Source organism: Oncorhynchus mykiss, chromosome 17 (assembly GCF_057628025.1).
Source record: "Oncorhynchus mykiss isolate SJ-2025 chromosome 17, ASM5762802v1, whole genome shotgun sequence".
Taxonomy (NCBI): domain Eukaryota; kingdom Metazoa; phylum Chordata; class Actinopteri; order Salmoniformes; family Salmonidae; genus Oncorhynchus; species Oncorhynchus mykiss.
The window spans coordinates 525,896-547,431 of record NC_143038.1 but is presented as its reverse complement, the minus strand read 5'-3'; positions in this window follow the sequence as shown (position 1 = coordinate 547,431).

Sequence of the window (21,536 nt, the reverse complement as noted above, 5' to 3'; positions counted from 1 at the left end):
AAGAACATATCAAGACCATTTCAAGGACAGCTTTTTTCCATCTACGTAACATTGCAAAAATCAGGAACTTTCTGTCCAAAAATGATGCAGAAAAATTAATCCATGCTTTTGTCACTTCCAGGTTAGACTACTGCAATGCTCTACTTTCCGGCTACCCGGATAAAGCACTAAATAAACTTCAGTTAGTGCTAAATACGGCTGCTAGAATCCTGACTAGAACCAAAAAAATTGATCATATTACTCCAGTGCTAGCCTCTCTACACTGGCTTCCTGTCAAAGCAAGGGCTGATTTCAAGGTTTTACTGCTAACCTACAAAGCATTACATGGGCTTGCTCCTATCTATCTCTCTGATTTGGTCCTGCCGTACATACCTACACGTACGCTACGGTCACAAGACGCAGGCCTCCTAATTGTCCCTAGAATTTTTAAGCAAACAGCTGGAGGCAGGGCTTTCTCCTATAGAGCTCCATTTTTATGGAACGGTCTGCCTACCCATGTCAGAGACGCAAACTCGGTCTCAACCTTTAAGTCTCTACTGAAGACTCATCTCTTCAGTGGGTCATATGATTGAGTGTAGTCTGGCCCAGGAGTGGGAGGGTGAACGGAAAGGCTCTGGAGCAACGAACCACCCTTGCTGTCTCTGCCTGGCCGGTTCCCCTCTTTCCACTGGGATTCTCTGCCTCTAACCCTATTACAGGGGCTGAGTCACTGGCTTTACTGGGGCTCTCTCATGCCGTCCCTGGAGGGGGTGCGTCACCTGAGTGGGTTGAGTCACTGATGTGGTCATCCTGTCTGGGTTGGCGCCCCCCCCCCCCCCTTAAGTTGTGCCGTGGCGGAGGTCTTTGTGGGCTATACTCAGCCTTGTCTCAGGATGGTAAGTTGGTGGTTGAAGATATCCCTCTAGTGGTGTGGGGGCTGTGCTTTGGCAAAGTGGGTGGGGTTATATCCTTCCTGTTTGGCCCTGTCCGGGGGTGTCCTCGGAGTGGGCCACAGTGTCTCCTGACCCCTCCTGTCTCAGCCTCCAGTATTTATGCTGCAGTAGTTTATGTGTCGGGGGGCTAGGGTCAGTTTGTTATATCTGGAGTACTTCTCCTGTCCTATTCGGTGTCCTGTGTGAATCTAAGTGTGCGTTCTCTAATTCTCTCCTTCTCTCTTTCTCTCTCTCGGAGGACCTGAGCCGTAGGACCATGCCCCAGGACTACCTGACATGATGACTCCTTGCTGTCCCCAGTCCACCTGGCTGTGCTGCTGCTCCAGTTTCAACTGTTCTGCCTTATTATTATTCGACCATGCTGATCATTTATGAACATTTGAACATCTTGGCCATGTTCTGTTATAATCTCCACCCGGCACAGCCAGAAGAGGACTGGCCATCCCACATATGCTCTCTCTAATTCTCTCTTTCTTTCACTCTCTCGGAGGACCTGAGCCCTAGGACCATGCCCCAGGAATACCTGACATGATGACTCCTTGCTGTCCCCAGTCCACCTGACTGTGCTGCTGCTCCAGTTTCAACTATTCTGCCTTATTATTATTCGACCATGCTGGTCATTTATGAACATTTGAACATCTTGACCATGTTTTGTTATAATCTCCACCCGGCACAGCCAGAAGAGGACTGGCCACCCCACATAGCCTGGTTCCTCTCTAGGTTTCTTCCTAGGTTTTGGCCTTTCTAGGGAGTTTTTCCTAGCCACCGTGCTTCTTCACCTGCATTGCTTGCTGTTTGGGGTTTTAGGCTGGGTTTCTGTACAGCACTTTGAGATATCAGCTGATGTACGAAGGGCTATATAAAATAAATTTGATTGATTGATATTGATCATGATAGACCACGGTACTATCTGAGCCTGAATACTGTCAAGATATTGATCATGATAGACCACGGTACTATCTGAGCCTGAATACTGTAAAGATATTGATCATGATAGACCACGGTACTATCTGAGCCTGAATACTGTCAAGATATTGATCATGATAGACCACGGTACTATATGAGCCTGAATACTGTAAAGATATTGATCATGATAGACTACGGTACTATATAAGCCTGAATACTGTAAATATATTGATCATGATAGACCACGGTACTATCTGAGCCTGAATACTGTAAAGATATTGATCGTGATAGACCATAGTACTATATGAGCCTGAATACTGTCAAGATATTGTAGTTTCTGAGGGAGAGTTGACTGTATCAGTGGCCTGGTTTATATTCTGTCTCCTCTGTCTTTCTATCGGTCTGAATCTCTCTTTCTCTCTCTCTTCCCCCTCTCTTTCTCCCCCCTTTTATTGTATCCCTCCCTGTGTATCTCTCCAACTCTCTTCTTCCCTCCCTCTTAAAAATAAACTGTTGTCTCTCCCTGCCGCTGTCATCTCCTCCCTCCTGGTGATGTGTAGCTGGGACCTGCCTGCCTTTCTGTCTGTCTGCCAGCCTCTACCATTCCCACTACTCCCCAGTGTGGCTGTCTGCCAGACTCTACCATTCCCACTTCTCCCCAGTGTGTCTGTCTGCCAGCCTCTACCATTCCCACTTCTCCCCAGTGTGTCTGTCTGCCAGCCTCTACCATTCCCACTTCTCCCCAGTGTGGCTGTCTGCCAGACTCTACCATTCCCACTTCTCCCCAGTGTGTCTGTCTGCCAGCCTCTACCATTCCCACTTCTCCCCAGTGTGTCTGTCTACCAGCCTCTACCGTTCCCACTTCTCCCCAGTGTGTCTGTCTGCCAGCCTCTACCATTCCCACTTCTCCTCAGTGTGTCTGTCTACCAGCCTCTACCATTCCCACTTCTCCCCAGTGTGTCTGTCTACCAGCCTCTACCATTCCCACTTCTCCCCAGTGTGTCTGTCTGCCAGATTCTACCACTACCACTTCTCCCCAGTGTGTCTGTCTGCCAGCCTCTACCATTCCCACTTCTCCCCAGTGTGTCTGTCTACCAGCCTCTACCATTCCCACTTCTCCCCAGTGTGTCTATCTGCCAGCCTCTACCATTCCCACTTCTCCCCAGTGTGTCTGTCTGCCAGCCTCTACCATTCCCACTTCCTCTACCAATTCCCACATTCCCATGATAGACCACGGGACTATCTGAGCCTGAATACTGTAAAGATATTGATCATGATAGACCACGGTACTATCTGAGCCTGAATACTGTAAAGATATTGATCATGATAGACCACGGGACTATCTGAGCCTGAATACTGTAAAGATATTGATCATGATAGACCACGGTACTATCTGAGCCTGAATACTGTAAAGATATTGATCATGATAGACCACGGTACTATCTGAGCCTGAATACTGTAAAGATATTGATCATGATAGACCACGGTACTATCTGAGCCTGAATACTGTAAAGATATTGACCATGATAGACCACGGTACTATCTGAGCCTGAATACTGTAAAGATGTTGATCATGATAGACCACGGTACTATCTGAGCCTGAATACTGTAAAGATATTGATCATGATAGACCACGGTACTATCTGAGCCTGAATACTGTAAAGATATTGATCATGATAGACCACGGTACTATCTGAGCCTGAATACTGTCAAGATATTGATCATGATAGACCACGGTACTATATGAGCCTGAATACTGTAAAGATATTGATCATGATAGACTACGGTACTATATAAGCCTGAATACTGTAAATATATTGATCATGATAGACCACGGTACTATCTGAGCCTGAATACTGTAAAGATATTGATCGTGATAGACCATAGTACTATATGAGCCTGAATACTGTCAAGATATTGTAGTTTCTGAGGGAGAGTTGACTGTATCAGTGGCCTGGTTTATATTCTGTCTCCTCTGTCTTTCTATCGGTCTGAATCTTTCTTTCTCTCTCTCTTCCCCCTCTCTTTCTCCCCCCTTTTATTGTATCCCTCCCTGTGTATCTCTCCAACTCTCTTCTTCCCTCCCTCTTAAAAATAAACTGTTGTCTCTCCCTGCCGCTGTCATCTCCTCCCTCCTGGTGATGTGTAGCTGGGACCTGCCTGCCTTTCTGTCTGTCTGCCAGCCTCTACCATTCCCACTACTCCCCAGTGTGGCTGTCTGCCAGACTCTACCATTCCCACTTCTCCCCAGTGTGTCTGTCTGCCAGCCTCTACCATTCCCACTTCTCCCCAGTGTGTCTGTCTGCCAGCCTCTACCATTCCCACTTCTCCCCAGTGTGGCTGTCTGCCAGACTCTACCATTCCCACTTCTCCCCAGTGTGTCTGTCTGCCAGCCTCTACCATTCCCACTTCTCCCCAGTGTGTCTGTCTACCAGCCTCTACCGTTCCCACTTCTCCCCAGTGTGTCTGTCTGCCAGCCTCTACCATTCCCACTTCTCCTCAGTGTGTCTGTCTACCAGCCTCTACCATTCCCACTTCTCCCCAGTGTGTCTGTCTACCAGCCTCTACCATTCCCACTTCTCCCCAGTGTGTCTGTCTGCCAGATTCTACCACTACCACTTCTCCCCAGTGTGTCTGTCTGCCAGCCTCTACCATTTCCACTTCTCCCCAGTGTGTCTGTCTACCAGCCTCTACCATTCCCACTTCTCCCCAGTGTGTCTATCTGCCAGCCTCTACCATTCCCACTTCTCCCCAGTGTGTCTGTCTGCCAGCCTCTACCATTCCCACTTCTCCCCAGTGTGTCTGTCTGCCAGCCTCTACCATTACCACTTCTCCCCAGTGTGTCTGTCTGCCAGCCTCTACCATTCCCACTTCTCCCCAGTGTGTCTGTCTACCAGCCTCTACCATTCCCACTTCTCCCCAGTGTGTCTGTCTGCCAGCCTCTACCATTCCCACTTCTCCCCAGTGTGTCTGTCTGCCAGCCTCTACCATTCCCACTTCTCCCCAGTGTGGCTGTCTGCCAGACTCTACCATTCCCACTTCTCCCCAGTGTGTCTGTCTGCCAGCCTCTACCATTCCCACTTCTCCCCAGTGTGTCTGTCTACCAGCCTCTACCGTTCCCACTTCTCCCCAGTGTGTCTGTCTGACAGGCCGCACCATTCCCACTTCTCCTCAATGTGTCTGTCTACCAGCCTCTACCATTCCCACTTCTCCCCAGTGTGTCTGTCTACCAGCCTCTACCATTCCCACTACTCCCCAGTGTGGCTGTCTGCCAGACTCTACCATTCCCACTTCTCCCCAGTGTGTCTGTCTGCCAGCCTCTACCATTCCCACTTCTCCCCAGTGTGTCTGTCTGCCAGCCTCTACCATTCCCACTTCTCCCCAGTGTGGCTGTCTGCCAGACTCTACCATTCCCACTTCTCCCCAGTGTGTCTGTCTGCCAGCCTCTACCATTCCCACTTCTCCCCAGTGTGTCTGTCTACCAGCCTCTACCGTTCCCACTTCTCCCCAGTGTGTCTGTCTGCCAGCCTCTACCATTCCCACTTCTCCTCAGTGTGTCTGTCTACCAGCCTCTACCATTCCCACTTCTCCCCAGTGTGTCTGTCTACCAGCCTCTACCATTCCCACTTCTCCCCAGTGTGTCTGTCTGCCAGATTCTACCACTACCACTTCTCCCCAGTGTGTCTGTCTGCCAGCCTCTACCATTCCCACTTCTCCCCAGTGTGTCTGTCTGCCAGCCTCTACCATTACCACTTCTCCCCAGTGTGTCTGTCTGCCAGCCTCTACCATTCCCACTTCTCCCCAGTGTGTCTGTCTGCCAGCCTCTACCATTCCCACTTCTCCTCAGTGTGTCTGTCTACCAGCCTCTACCATTCCCACTTCTCCCCAGTGTGTCTGTCTACCAGCCTCTACCATTCCCACTTCTCCCCAGTGTGTCTGTCTGCCAGATTCTACCACTACCACTTCTCCCCAGTGTGTCTGTCTGCCAGCCTCTACCATTCCCACTTCTCCCCAGTGTGTCTGTCTGCCAGCCTCTACCATTACCACTTCTCCCCAGTGTGTCTGTCTGCCAGCCTCTACCATTCCCACTTCTCCCCAGTGTGTCTGTCTACCAGCCTCTACCATTCCCACTTCTCCCCAGTGTGTCTGTCTGCCAGCCTCTACCATTCCCACTTCTCCCCAGTGTGTCTGTCTGCCATCCTCTACCATTCCCACTTCTCCCCAGTGTGGCTGTCTGCCAGACTCTACCATTCCCACTTCTCCCCAGTGTGTCTGTCTACCAGCCTCTACCGTTCCCACTTCTCCCCAGTGTGTCTGTCTGACAGGCCGCACCATTCCCACTTCTCCTCAATGTGTCTGTCTACCAGCCTCTACCATTCCCACTTCTCCCCAGTGTGTCTGTCTACCAGCCTCTACCATTCCCACTTCTCCCCAGTGTGTCTGTCTGCCAGCCTCTACCACTACCACTTCTCCCCAGTGTGTCTGTCTGCCAGATTCTACCATTCCCACTTCTCCCCAGTGTGTCTGTCTGCCAGCCTCTACCATTCCCACTTCTCCCCAGTGTGTCTGTCTACCAGCCTCTACCGTTCCCACTTCTCCCCAGTGTGTCTGTCTGACAGGCCGCACCATTCCCACTTCTCCTCAATGTGTCTGTCTACCAGCCTCTACCATTCCCACTTCTCCCCAGTGTGTCTGTCTACCAGCCTCTACCATTCCCACTTCTCCCCAGTGTGTCTGTCTGCCAGCCTCTACCACTACCACTTCTCCCCAGTGTGTCTGTCTGCCAGCCTCTACCATTCCCACTTCTCCCCAGTGTGTCTGTCTACCAGCCTCTACCATTCCCACTTCTCCCCAGTGTGTCTATCTGCCAGCCTCTACCATTCCCACTTCTCCCCAGTGTGTCTGTCTGCCAGCCTCTACCATTCCCACTTCTCCCCAGTGTGTCTGTCTGCCAGCCTCTACCATTACCACTTCTCCCCAGTGTGTCTGTCTGCCAGCCTCTACCATTCCCACTTCTCCCCAGTGTGTCTGTCTACCAGCCTCTACCATTCCCACTTCTCCCCAGTGTGTCTGTCTGCCAGCCTCTACCATTACTACTTCTCCCCAGTGTGTCTGTCTGCCAGCCTCTACCATTACCACTTCTCCCCAGTGTGTCTGTCTTCCAGCCTCTACCACTACCACTTCTCCCCAGTGTGTCTGTCTGCCAGCCTCTACCATTACCACTTCTCCCCAGTGTGTCTGTCTGCCAGACTCTACCATTACCACTTCTCCCCAGTGTGTCTGTCTGCCAGACTCTACCATTACCACTTCTCCCCAGTGTGTCTGTCTGCCAGACTCTACCATTACCACTTCTCCCCAGTGTGTCTGTCTGCCAGCCTCTACCATTACCACTTCTCCCCAGTGTGTCTGTCTGCCAGACTCTACCATTACCACTTCTCCCCAGTGTGTCTGTCTGCCAGACTCTACCATTACCACTTCTCCCCAGTGTGTCTGTCTGCCAGACTCTACCATTACCACTTCTCCCCAGTGTGTCTGTCTGCCAGACTCTACCATTACCACTTCTCCCCAGTGTGTCTGTCTACCAGCCTCTACCATTACCACTTCTCCCCAGTGTGTCTGTCTGCCAGACTCTACCATTCCCACGTCTCCCCAGTGTGTCTGTCTGCCAGACTCTACCATTACCACTTCTCCCCAGTGTGTCTGTCTGCCAGACTCTACCATTACCACTTCTCTCCAGTGTGTCTGTCTGCCAGACTCTACCATTACCACTTCTCCCCAGTGTGTCTGTCTGCCAGACTCTACCATTACCACTTCTCCCCAGTGTGTCTGTCTACCAGCCTCTACCATTACCACTTCTCCCCAGTGTGTCTGTCTGCCAGACTCTACCATTCCCACGTCTCCCCAGTGTGTCTGTCTGCTAACCCTTACTCACCACTGATCCTGGACAGTATTCATGGTATGGGCTTGGTCGGTGTGTGTGTGTGTATGAGGGGGTGGGGCAGTTTTGTGTGTGTTCTTTTTTATACATGCACAGAGCCCTATGGTTCTCCTATCTTCTGATCTGTCTCCCACCTTCCACCAGCTCATGTCAAACAGTGTTCTCTCTCTGTCTCTGCCTCTCTCTCGCTCTCTCTCTCTTGCTGCCTCTCTCTCTCTCCCTCTCTCTCTGCCTCTCTCTCGCTGCCTCTCTCTCTGTCTTTTATCACATTTTCTACTTTGTTGCTCTCCTACTGGAGGATGAGGGTAGCCTGTGGGATTGGAGTGGGGGTAGGAGGTCTGGGTTTTGGGGAAGGTAGGGAGAGAGGTAAAGGGTTAGGTGGGAGCCGGACAGTAGGGGGCTGTGCCTCTGGCCAGGCCCAGGTTATGTTTATGGCGCTGCTCTCGGGGTGACTGGGAGGACGTCTGGTCTGAATGGGGGTGGGAGTTAGGGGGGCTATGAGAATGGTGGAGGTAGAACCGGGGAAGAGGAGGACACACCTGGTTTGTATGGGTAGATGGGGGTTGGAAGGGTAGGAGGCATGTGTGTATGCGAGTGTGTGTGTGTTGTGTGGATGTGCATGTTCCATCAACACCCAGGCCCTGGCTGCCCTCACTAAAACTTCTCCCTCCAAAAAGCACTTCATGAAATCTCATTGTACTAGAACGTTTAGAATTTCCTTGTTTTGTTTTTTTTCTGACATTTTATTCATTGTCTGAAACCAGTTCTGTGCAGGGGACAGGAGAGCTGTTGTCTCGAGGCAGCTGTGTGTGAGTGTGCAGAGCCAGCCGTCTGTCTGTTGATCTGGACGTAAATGTACTCTGTCACCATTCAGGAATAGATAACATCACAACAAGCCTGGGCCCACATCCCAAAACATACACAGATAGCTAGCTATAATACACTCACATCAAACAAAGAATCATGTCCTCGTTTTGTAAGATACACATAAATAATGGGGAAAAAAGGTTTTCCTGTTCTGTTCATCCCCTTCTTCTGGAAAACAACTGAGAGGATCAAAGGAAGAAAGAGAGGAGGAAAAAAGAGGAGCAATTTCCCTTGTCTGGTGTGGAGGGAGGGAGGGAGGGAGGGAGGGAGGGAGGGAGGGAGGGTGGGAGGGAGGGAGGGAGGGAGGGAGGGAGGGAGGGCGGGTGGGTGGGAGGGAGGGAGGGAGTTAGGGAGGGAAGGAAGGGGAGAGAGAGAAATAATTAGAATGTATGGTCTGCTTGGCATCTTTTCAGTTGGGCACAGTAGAGGCAGCTATAGACCAGCCAACCTGCCAGTCAATACTCTGGACACAGTAGAGGCAGCTATAGACCAGCCAACCTGCCAGTCAGCGCTCTGGACACAGTAGATGCAGCTATAGACCAGCCAACCTGCCAGTCAATACTCTGGACACAGTAGAGGCAGCTATAGACCTGCCAACCTGCCAGTCAGCACTCTGGGAACAGCTGGAGCTCATTACCAACAATGCCCTCCTTCAGCAGGAACCAAACTGACGGGCTTCCCAGGTAATGCCTTTAAAATGAGCTGGCACTAAGAGAGGAATGGAGGACGGCCACACTTGGATTATGGTGTGTGTGCAGACAGAGTGAGACCTATCCAGGCATCCAATTAACATGTTTTTCTGGATCGTTTCCGCCACTTTCCGGAACAAGGCTGTCGGCTGGCGGCTGACTACAGACACAAACACACCAGGAAAAGAGAAGGGAAAGCAAAAAAGGCTAAACTTTTTATTTTGGCAACTGTCCCCTACAGATTGTTTGTTTGTGACTGTTCAACTATGGACCAACTATTGAACTAACTCTCCACTAGACCTCGTCCCAACACAAACTCTATCTTCATGTGAACCTAATTTGTGCACTTCCTAGTAAACAAGTTGATGTTGAGTTCCAGTAATCTTGGACTTGTTGCCTCTTCTACGGTTTTGTCTGGTCTCTTTGGCCAGTCAGTATATACAGGAGTGGTCAGTTTCCCTCCCACAGAATGGTCAGCATATTATACTGCCCTACCAAGCAAAATGGCAGTAACTGCTCATTCGGTCAAAAATGAGTTAATGTAATTTTTGCAACATTTAATACATGCTTAATCATGTGGACAAGTCTCCTGCCTCTATTGTGTTGTGTTTTGGAGAAAATGGGGGTCATGTTAGCAGTAACTTCATAACGTTACTGTGAAACCAAGTTAAATAAAAGCTATTTTTCTCAGTTCCAAGCTATGAGCAGTTACTGCCTTTTTTGCTGGTAGGGCAGTATAGTGGTTCTGGTCTGGACCCTCTACCAGGGAACCACACTGTTGGATGGTTGGACCAGACGGGCTGAGTTCCAAATTGCACCCTATTATTCCCTTATAGTGGACTGTCTTGTTGTTGTTTACCAAGTTCTGGTCAAGAGATGTTCCCTAAATAGGGAATAGGGTGCCATTTGGGATGCAACTGGCCCCGTTGTTCATGTTTCTGAACCGCTGTGCTTGGAAACACAAAATGGACCATTAAATGATGACATATGACATTTTCACCAAAGCAGCAAAAGTGTGTTTTTGTTTTTCATAGAAAGGGAGAAATTAGAGACTGTTTTATAGTTTTATCCAATTGTTTTATATCCTATCCAATTATATTTAATTGTTCATAATTTCCACGACCGTCATGACTGCCAAAACGATTTAAAAAAACGATGCAATTGAATTATTGTTAGAACAACACTATTGTCTCTGTAAAGATAACAGTTATAAATCAAATACCAAAGAAGAAAACTGGACAGAAACCTCTGATGCTCTCTACAGTTTAACACACTACTACACTCTAATCACTGCAGGCGATCTGGAAAAAATACTCATTTCGAAATTCTATGTGTTGAAATCCAAAAGCCAGCCCAAACTGTGTTCCTCACCACAATGTGAATGACGTCTTGTGAGTGGAAATGTGATGTGAAAATAGTAGCTTTTAAAAAACTGATATCACCACTGGCCTGTAAAGACGTGTGAAACAACTTATGTTCTTACTGTAACTACCTCGGTGGAGGTGAAGTCTGCAAATCATTTGTCTGGTTGCCAACATTGTTGAAGTGTCTGTACTAGTGACTGTAATCTTGCGTGTGTGTGTTTGTGTGTGTGTGTGTGTCAGTGGAGGCTGTTGAGGGGAGGATGGCTCATACTAATGGCTGGAAAGGAACAAATAGAATGGCATCAAATACATGGAAACCATGGAAACCATGTCAGATGTATTTCAAATCCAATTGTATTGGTCACATACACGTGTTTAGCAGATGTTATTGTGGGGGTAGCGAAATGCTTGTATTTGATATCATTCCACCTATTCCGCTCCAGCCATTAACAAGAGCCTGTCCTCCCTAGTTAAGACGCCAACAGCCTCCTGTGGTGTGTGTTCTTCTACAAACCACGATTATGAAGACTTCATACCAGGACCAGGCTCCTGTGGGTTTCCATAGCCATAGTGTTTATGGGTTTAAACAGCCTTGTTGCATCTAGACATTGATCTCAGGTCAGTTTTTCTTTTTCCATCCTAATAGTTAAGATTAGTGTTTGGGGAGGGTAAACTGATCCTAGATCTGTGCCGATGGGCAACTTCTACGCTCACCATTGCTTCTATTGGGACTTATTTTGGGGTCAAGTCGTTAAGGTAAAATTGGGATTTTGTATCCAGAGCATCTCGGACACATCTTGTGGATAATTGTGGGAAACATAAGTATGATTTTTACAGCTTCGTATAACTTTATTCTCAGACATCCTCCAGACCTCCAGGACCACCACTGTGGTTCCCACGATCCCAGTCGATGAGTCACTTTGTGGGCAGTGAGAACTAATAGAGGCCGAGGCTGTTCTAGGCCCCATGCTGAGACCTGGTCCCCTGATACATAAACACAAACACCCACATACAAACACGTATGTCATATGTCATGTATACTGTCCCCTCCCCCCAACACACACACACACACACACACACACCAAGCTGTGAAAACAAACACAGCTGTTGGCTATGCTGGCTGCTCTGCTCTGTCTCTGCTGTGGATGCCAAGGGAACAGTGGTGTACTCTGATGTGTAAACCATAGGCATTATCACCATGCTACGACCCAGGGCATCAAAGCAGGAAAAGGAATGTACACATATCATAAAACAACAGACATGAATAGTCTGTTTTCACTATTCTTGTGTTGTTTGTTTAATCTCTCAATACTATTACAATGGCATCAAAGCAGCAGAAGGATTTCACGATAAAACAGAAGATGGTATTGTTAGGAAGTATTTGGTTTACTTTGTAAAAGAGTCACACAGATGTAGGATCTTAATTTGATCACTCTTTTGTTGCACTCCTGCACCGCAGGAAATGTAGATGAGCTTCACGATTTACGTAAATTCACGGAAAAACTGCACGGTGAAGAAAATATTTAACCTAGGGTGGATTGTAAGCTTGGTTCAGGATGGTACATGGATCAGGATGTGGCTTGTAAGGCCTTGGAGAAAGGAAGGGTCAGGCCACCCCAGGGGATCACCAAGCAAACTATGGTAGTGTGTAGGAAGGAGCATGCTGCTTAAATAGGGAACTGAAAAAGGCAGAGGAGAGATGATTTGGGAGTGGAAACAGGTGTGGAGGAAAGGGGTGTGGCCTAGGGTAATTGGAGACAATTAGAAGACTGTAGGAGTGGCATGACTAATGTTCCAGCTAAGCTGCGCGCGTTGAACTTCACTCAACTTTCTAGTTTCCCCTGTTAGTTAACAGTATCAACATTTCCCTTTGCTGTGGCAATTGTGATCAATTCAACACAATATTAGCTACTTTCAATGCAGCATACTGAAACAAAACAAACTATGCAAGAGATTTTGTTGTAGACACAACCCATTGGAGTAGGGATCTATTGCTCACTACTCAGCCAGTACTCTACACAGACCAGTGCAGCATAACCAATCAGAGCTGCAGCGCCTCTTCAACCTCAGGAGGCTGAAGAAATTTGGCTTGTCACCAAAAGCACTCACAAACTTCTACAGATGCACAATCGAGAGCATCCTGTCGGGCTGTATCACCGCCTGGTGCGGCAACTGCTCTGCCCACAACCGTAAGGCTCTCCAGAGGGTAGTGAGGTCTGCACAACGCATCACCGGGGGCAAACTACCTGCCCTCCAGGACACCTACACCACCCGATGTCACAGGAAGGCCATAAAGATCATCAAGGACAACAACCACCCGAGCCACTGCCTGTTCACCCCGCTATCATCCAGAAGGCGAGGTCAGTACAGGTGCATCAAAGCGGGGACCGAGAGACTGAAAAACAGCTTCTATCTCAAGGCCATCAGACTGTTAAACAGCCACCACTAACATTGAGTGGCTGCTGCCAACACACTGACTCAACTCCAGCCACTTTAACAATGGGAATTGATGGAAATTGATGTAAAATATATCACTAGCCACTTTAAACAATGCTACTTAATATAATGTTTACATATGCTACATTATTCATCTCATATGTATATGTATATACTGTACTCTATATCATCTACTGCATCTTTATGTAATACATGTATCACTAGCCACTTTAAACTATGCCACTTTGTTTACATACCCTACATTACTCATCTCATATGTATATACTGTACTCGATACCATCTACTGCATCTTGCCTATGCCGTTCTGTACCATCACTCATTCATATCTTTATGTACATATTCTTTATCCCTTTACACTTGTGTGTATAAGGTAGTAGTTTTGGAATTGTTAGGTTAGATTACTCGTTGGTTATTACAGCATTGTCGGAACTAGAAGCACAAGCATTTCGCTACACTCGCATTAACATCTGCTAACCATGTGTATGTGACAAATACATTTGATTTGAGCTGCAGTTGGCCTATATGCAAATATACCATTCCCATATATGGATCTGTGCTATTCACTTTTAACTGGACTGTGTTTACAGCTGTGGTCCTGAGTAGATGTGCAGTGTTTTCAGATCAAAGCCAGAGCTGAATGTAGCCACGTGTGCACATTTTGTTCGTATCCTTTGCTAGTTATTGAGTTATTCGCCCAGTTATTGATAAGTTGTAGTCAGCAATAGCAGAGTGATTGCTTCTTACCAGAGCACAAAATGTGTACATTCCTAGACATCTTTTTCTTAAAGGGGCAGTGCTGTATTTTAAGAATGGCTTGAATAAGATAAGCAGCCAATAGGCAGAGGGTAGCATCATTAGTCTGATTCTCCATAATAATATGGGAATAATAATGCATTTTATTTTGTAAAGTGGTTTCTTGCATCAAACAACACAACAACATGTTCAGTCACCTCCTTGTCTGAAGGACAAGTGGATAAACAGGTTGATGTCAAGCCCTGCATGGAATGTAGACCTACATTGAACACCACACATTGGCTGCTACTGTAGGCTGAATGATAGCACAGCTATTTCCATGTTAACATGTTATGGGATGCATTTACTCCATTGTTTTTGATGGTAGTCCACTTTTTTTTTTAATTCATGTTTTTATTTTTTTATTTCACCTTTATTTAACCAGGTAGGCCAGTGGAGAACAAGTTCTCATTTACAACTGCGACCTGGCCAAGATAAAGCAAAGCAGTGTGACTAAAACAACAACGCAGAGTTACACATAAACAAATGTCCAGTCAATAACACAATAGAAAAATCTATGTACAGTGTGTGAAAATGATTAGGGAGGTAAGGCAATAAATAGGCCATAGAGGTTAAATAATTACATATTATCATTAACACTGGAGTGATAGATGTGCAGATGATGATGTGGAAGAGGTACTGGGGTGCAAAGAGCAAGAAGATGAATAACAATATGGGGATGAGGTAGTTGGGTGTGCTGTTTACAGATTGGCTGTGTACAGGTCCAGTGATTGGTAAGCTGCTCTGACAGCTGATGCCTAAAGTTAAAGAGGGATATACGTCTCCAGCTTCAGTTATTTTTGCAATTCGTTCCAGTCATTGGCAGCAGAGAACTGGAAGGAAAGGCGGCCAATGGAAGTGTTGGCTTTAGGGATGACCAGTGAAATATACCTTCTGGAGCGCGTGCTACGGGTGGGTGTTGCTATGGTGACCAGTGAGCTGAGATAAGCCATCGGTTGAAGAGCATGCACTTAGTTTTACTTGCATTTAAGAGCAGTTGGAGGCCATGGAAGGAGTGGTGTATGGCATTGAAGCTCGTTTGGAGGTTTGACACAGTGTCCAAAGAAGGGCCAGATGTATACAGAATGGTGTCGTCTGCGTAGAGGTGGATCAGAGAATCACCAGCAGCAAGAGCGACATCATTGATATACACAGAGAAAAGAGTCGGCCCAATAATTGAACCCTGTCACACCCCCATAGAGATTGCCAGAGGTCCGGACAACAGGCCCTCCGATTTGACACACTGAACTCTGTCTGAGAAGTAGTTGGTGAACCAGGTGAGGCTGTCATTTGAGAAACCAAGGCTATTGAGTCTGCCGAAAAGAATGCAGTGATTGACAGAGTCGAAAGAGAGGGTCCAGATTGTTTAGCCCAGCTGATTTGCAGGGATACAGATTTTGCAGTTCTTTCAGAACATCAGCTGTCTGGATTTGGGGGGGGGGGGGGGTTGGCCAAGTTGCTGCAGGGGGTGCAGAGCTGCTGGCCGGGGAAGAGGTAGCCAGGTGGAAAGCATGGCCAGCCGTAGAAAAATGCTTTTTGAAATGATCGATTGCCGTGGATTTATTGGTGGTGACAGTGTTTCCTATCCTCAGTGCAGTAGGCAGCTGGGAGGAGGTGCTCTTATTCTCCATGGACATTAGTGTCCCAAAACCTTTTGGAATTAGTGCTATAGGATGCAAATTTCTGTTTGAAAAAGCTAGCCTTAGCTTTCCTAACTGACTATGTATATTTGTTCCTGACTTCCCTGAAAAGTTGCATTCCGCGGGGGCTATTTGATGCTAAAATAGAATGCCACAGGATGTTTTTGTGCTGGTCAAGGGCAGTCAAGTCTGAGGTGAACCAAGGGCTATATCTGTTCTAAGTTCTACTTTTAATGGGGCATGCTTATTCAAGATCTTGTGGAAAGCACTTTTAAAGAGCAACCAGGCATCCTCTGCTGACGGGATGAGGTCAATATCCTTCCAGGATACCCCGGCCAGGTCGATTAGAAAGGCCTGCTCGCTGAAGTGTTTAAGGGAGCGTTTGACAGGGATGAGGGGTGGTCATTTGACCGCTGACCCATTACGGATGCAGGCAATGAGGCAGTGATCGCTGAGATGCTGGTTGAAGACAGCAGATTTGTATTCAGAGGGAAAGTTGGTCACGATGATATCTAAGAGGGTGCCCATGGTTACGGATTAAGGGTTGTACCTGGTAGGTTTATTGATAATATGTGTGAAATTGAAATTGGGCATCTAGATTAGATTGTAGGACGGGCGGGGTGTTAAGCATATCCCAGTTCAGGTCACCTAACAGTACAAACTCTGAAGATAGATGGGGGCAATCAATTCACATATGGTGTCCAGGGCACAGCTGGGGGCAGAGGGTGGTCTATAACAAGCGGCAACAGTGAGAGACTTGTTTCTGGAAAGGTGGATTTTTAAAAGTAGAAGCTTGAATTGTTTGGGCACAGACCTGGATAGTATGACAGAACTCTGCAGGCTATCTCTGCAGCAGATTGCAACTCCGCCCCCTTTGAGAGTTCTATCTTGTCGGAAAATGTTGTAGTTGGGGATGGAAATTTCTGGATTTTTGAGAGCAGGATCCAGACACGGCTAGGACATCAGGGTTGGCAGTGTGTGCTAAATAAAACTAATTTAGGGAATAAAACAAACTTAGGGAGGAGGCTTCTGATGTTAACATGCATGAAACCAAAGCTTTTACGGGTACAAAAAGTCAACAAATGAGAGTGCCTGGGGAATGGGAGTGGTGCTGGGGGTAGCAGGGCCTGGGTTAACCTCTACATCACCAGAGGAGGAGTAGGATGAGGGTACGGCTAAAGGCTTTAAGAACTGGTCGTCTAGTGCGTTCGGAACAGAAAGTCGATGTAGCAGATTTCTGGGCATGGAATTAATTAAAGATTCGAGGCATAATGTACAGACAAGGGTATGGTAGGATGTGAGTACAGTGGAGATAAACCTAGGCATTGAGTGACGATGAGAGAGGTTTTGTCTCTAGAGGCACCAGTTAACCCAGGTGAGGTCACCGCATGTGTGGTGGGTGGGACAAAAGGGCTATCTAAGGCATATTGGGCAGGGCTGGGGGCTCTACAGTGAAATAAGACAATAATCACTAACCAAAACAGCAAAAGACATGGCATATTGACATTAGGGAGAGGCATGTGTTGCCGAGTCATCTTAGGGTCCAATGTGTAGCAATAGGTGAGTCAGGGAGCCGATTCAGTAGTCGTTACTACGCTAGGCAAGCTAGAGACACGGCGATTCAAACAGCTAGTGGGCCGGGGCTAGCAGATGGTTCCTTCGACGACTTCGCAACGGAAGAGCCTGTTGAAACCACCTCAGACGATTACGTCGGCAGACCAGTCATGATGGATCGGCGGGGCTCCGTGTCGGCAGTAAAGGGTCCAGGCCAATTGGCAAAAGAGGTATTGTATTCTGGACCTCTTCGGCTAGCCGGGAGATGGGCCTAGCTCGAGGCTAGCTCAAGGCTAACTGGTGCTTGCTTCGGGACAGAGAGCCAGGAGTAGCCACTCAGATTGCAGCTAGCTAGCTGCGATCATCCAGTGTAAAGGTTCAGAGTTTGCGGTAGGAATCTGTAGATGTGGTACAGAAAAAGCAGTCCGATATGCTCTGGGTTGATATCGCGCTCTGCAGACTGGCAGGTATTGACTGAGCTGAAGCTGGTTGTTGTCCGAGTTAACGGTGAAGACCGCTGGCAGTGGCTAACTGACTAGTAGCTAGCTAGCTGCTGATGGGGGTTCCAGTTCTAAAGTATAAAAATAGCAGATCCTTACCACATTGCAGGAGAGTATATTCAGTCCGTAGATGGAAAGTAAGATTAGAATATATACAAAATATATACAAAAAAACAAACAACTATATTTACATGGGACAGGACAAGACGGGACAAGACAAAACACACGTCCGACTGCTACGCCATCTTGGAACAACTCTGGTAGGTCTACTCTGGTAGACCTACATTTTGATAAAATAGCCACAGGAGCCTACTTGGCCACTGTTAACTGCAACTTTAAGCAGGTAAAGCCTCACTGGTCAAATTAGGATCCTATATCTGTAAAAACAGTCATTTTTTAACAGAAAGTCCCTCGGAGACGTTGCAATTTTTTTCAGACCAGGGGTAGATCCGCATTATAGCCCGCTTTAGGGTCAATTCCAATTGAGCCGACATATGCAGCGTTTGGCTGAGAATACAGTCTCAGACAATGTGAGAGCATTACCTTGAAAATGTGCATTGCAGGCAAAGCGTGATCAGGTTAAATCCCAGCCGAAATCTCTCAATCAAACATTCAAAATAATATATACAAGTCAAGCAGCAGTCAATATACTATTACGAGGGCATCAAAGCAGGATTTATAATAATACAAATCATAATTATGCCATTTAGCGGACGTTTTTATCCAAAGTGACTTACGTCATTTTCCTATGCGGGACTTAACATATATTAATATTAATATATTAATATTAATATTACTGACTCGTACAACACTCATTAACAAGCAGTACTGTATGTATATTACTAAAGAAAGATTCCATGAAGGCACCCATCAACCTGACAAAACAGTCAGAAAAATGTAACCATAAGTCCCCCACCAACCATTACATAGGCTACCGTCTCCACTACGTCTAGAGGAGGGTTTTTATATTTACCTGTACTCACATACTGACTCTACTCTCCACTACGTCTAGAGGAGGGCTTTCATATTCACCTGTACTCACATACTGTCTCTACTCTCCACAACGTCTGGAGGAGGGCTTTCATATTCACCTGTACTCACATACTGACTCTACTCTCCACAATGTCTAGAGGAGGGCTTTCATATTCACCTGTACTCACATACTGACTCTACTCTCCACAATGTCTAGAGGAGGGCTTTCATATTCACCTGTACTCACATACTGACTCTACTCTCCACAACATCTAGAGGGCTTTCATATTCACCTGTACTCACATACTGACTCTACTCTCCACAATGTCTAGAGGAGGGCTTTCATATTCACCTGTACTCACATACTGACTCTACTCTCCACAATGTCTAGAGGAGGGCTTTCATATTCACCTGTACTCACATACTGACTCTACTCTCCACAATGTCTAGAGGAGGGCTTTCATATTCACCTGTACTCACATACTGACTCTACTCTCCACAATGTCTAGAGGAGGGCTTTCATATTCACCTGTACTCACATACTGACTCTACTCTCCACAATGTCTAGAGGAGGGCTTTCATATTCACCTGTACTCACATACTGACTCTACTCTCCACAACGTCTAGAGGAGGGCTTTCATATTCACCTGTACTCACATACTGACTCTCCTCTCCACAACGTCTAGACTTCTTTATGGATAGAATAACCTCTTAATCATTAAATCCTCTTTATCAGTAAATCACAAGTACCACAAACATGATGATAACGAATCAACACAAAGGCCAACATTTACAGGGAACTTACAGCCTGGTCCCAGATCTGTTTGTATTATCACGGCATGACAGTGAGTTGACAAGACAGCACAAACAGATCGGGGACCAGGTTAGGGGAATAAGGTCTTCCTGTGAATATCGACATCAGTATGATTCACAGGTTTTTCAGGAAGAGGTGATTCAGTGTCCTTTACAGCTGCTAATAGACAGTTAGGTTAAGGGACATGCGAAAAACAACAACAACGCTTGCTAACAACTGCAGTGTCTGTAACACAGGCCAAAGATTGGTTCCCATGTCCCCCCCCCCCCCTCTCTCTCTTTTCCTTTCCCCCTCTCTCTCGGTCTCCCACCATGCCTAGCTGTAGTATTAATAGAAATATCATGATGATCTTACCACCTGGACCCATCACGGCCGGAACTAACACATTCACACACATGCTCACACTCACACTGATATACAGCTCACACACACACACACACACACACACACACACACACACACACACACACACACACACACACACACACACACACACACACACACACACACACACACACACACACACACACACACACAGATACGGAAGTCAAGTGACACATTCACACACATTCAAAGATACACAGGCGGATATAGAACTGGCATATTTATATAGATACGTAAATACACCCATGTGCAGAAGTGACATATTCACACAGACACAGAAGCTCGTCCACTTACATGGCCCTTCCTGCAAACACTGAAACATATGCAAACATAACTGGCATTCACACTCACACACACTGTACATACACTCCCACAAATACACACCAACACACGGAAAGTATCAAACTGGAAGTGACTAAGAGCAGGCTGGCCAGATAGGTTGAGAAGGGGGAGGGGCGACAGGTTGAGGAAGGGGGGGGCAGGGGGCGACGGGTTGAGGAAGCGGGAGGCAGGGGGCGACGGGTTGAGGAAGGGGAGGGCAGGGGGCGACGGGTTGAGGAAGGAGGAGGCAGGGGGCGACGGGTTGAGGAAGGAGGAGGCAGGGGGAGACGGGTTGAGGAAGGGGGAGGCAGGGGGCGACGGGTTGAGGAAGGGGGGGGCAGGGGGCGACGGGTTGAGGAAGGAGGAGGCAGGGGGCGACGGGTTGAGGAAGGGGGGGGCAGGGGGCGACGGGTTGAGGAAGGAGGAGGCAGGGGGCGACGGGTTGAGGAAGGGGGGGGGGCAGGGGGATACGGGTTGAGGAAGGGGGAGGCAGAAGGGAGAGAGGAGTATTGGAGAAGAAGGGAGAGAGGAGTATTGGAGAAGAAGGGAGAGAGGTGTATTGGGGAAGAAGGGAGAGAGGAGTATTTGGGAAGAAGAGAGGAGTATTGGGGAAGAAGAGAGGAGTATTGGGGAAGAAGGGAGAGAGGAGTATTGGGGAAGAAGGGAGAGAGGAGTATTGGAGAAGAAGGGAGAGAGGAGTATTGGAGAAGAGGGGAGAGAGGAGTATTGGAGAAGAAGGGAGAGAGGAGTATTGGAGAAGAAGGGAGAGAGGAGTATTGGAGAAGAAGGGAGAGAGGAGTATTGGGGAAGAAGGGAGAGAGGAGTATTGGAGAAGAAGGGAGAGAGGAGTATTGGAGAAGAAGGGAGAGAGGAGTATTGGGGAAGAAGGGAGAGAGGAGTATTGGGGAAGAAGGGAGAGAGGAGTATTGGGGAAGAAGGGAGAGAGGAGTATTGGGGAAGAAGAGAGGAGTATTGGAGAAGAAGGGAGAGAGGAGTATTGGGGAAGAAGGGAGAGAGGAGTATTGGGGAAGAAGAGAGGAGTATTGGAGAAGAAGGGAGAGAGGAGTATTGGGGAAGAAGGGAGAGAGGAGTATTGGGGAAGAAGGGAGAGAGGAGTATTGGAGAAGAAGGGAGAGAGGAGTATTGGAGAAGAAGGGAGAGAGGAGTATTGGGGAAGAAGGGAGAGAGGAGTATTGGGGAAGAAGGGAGAGAGGAGTATTGGGGAAGAAGGGAGAGAGGAGTATTGGGGAAGAAGAGAGGAGTATTGGGGAAGAGGGGAGAGAGGAGTATTGGAGAAGAAGAGAGGAGTATTGGAGAAGAAGGGAGAGAGGAGTATTGGAGAAGAAGGGAGAGAGGAGTATTGGAGAAGAAGAGAGGAGTATTGGAGAAGAAGGGAGAGAGGAGTA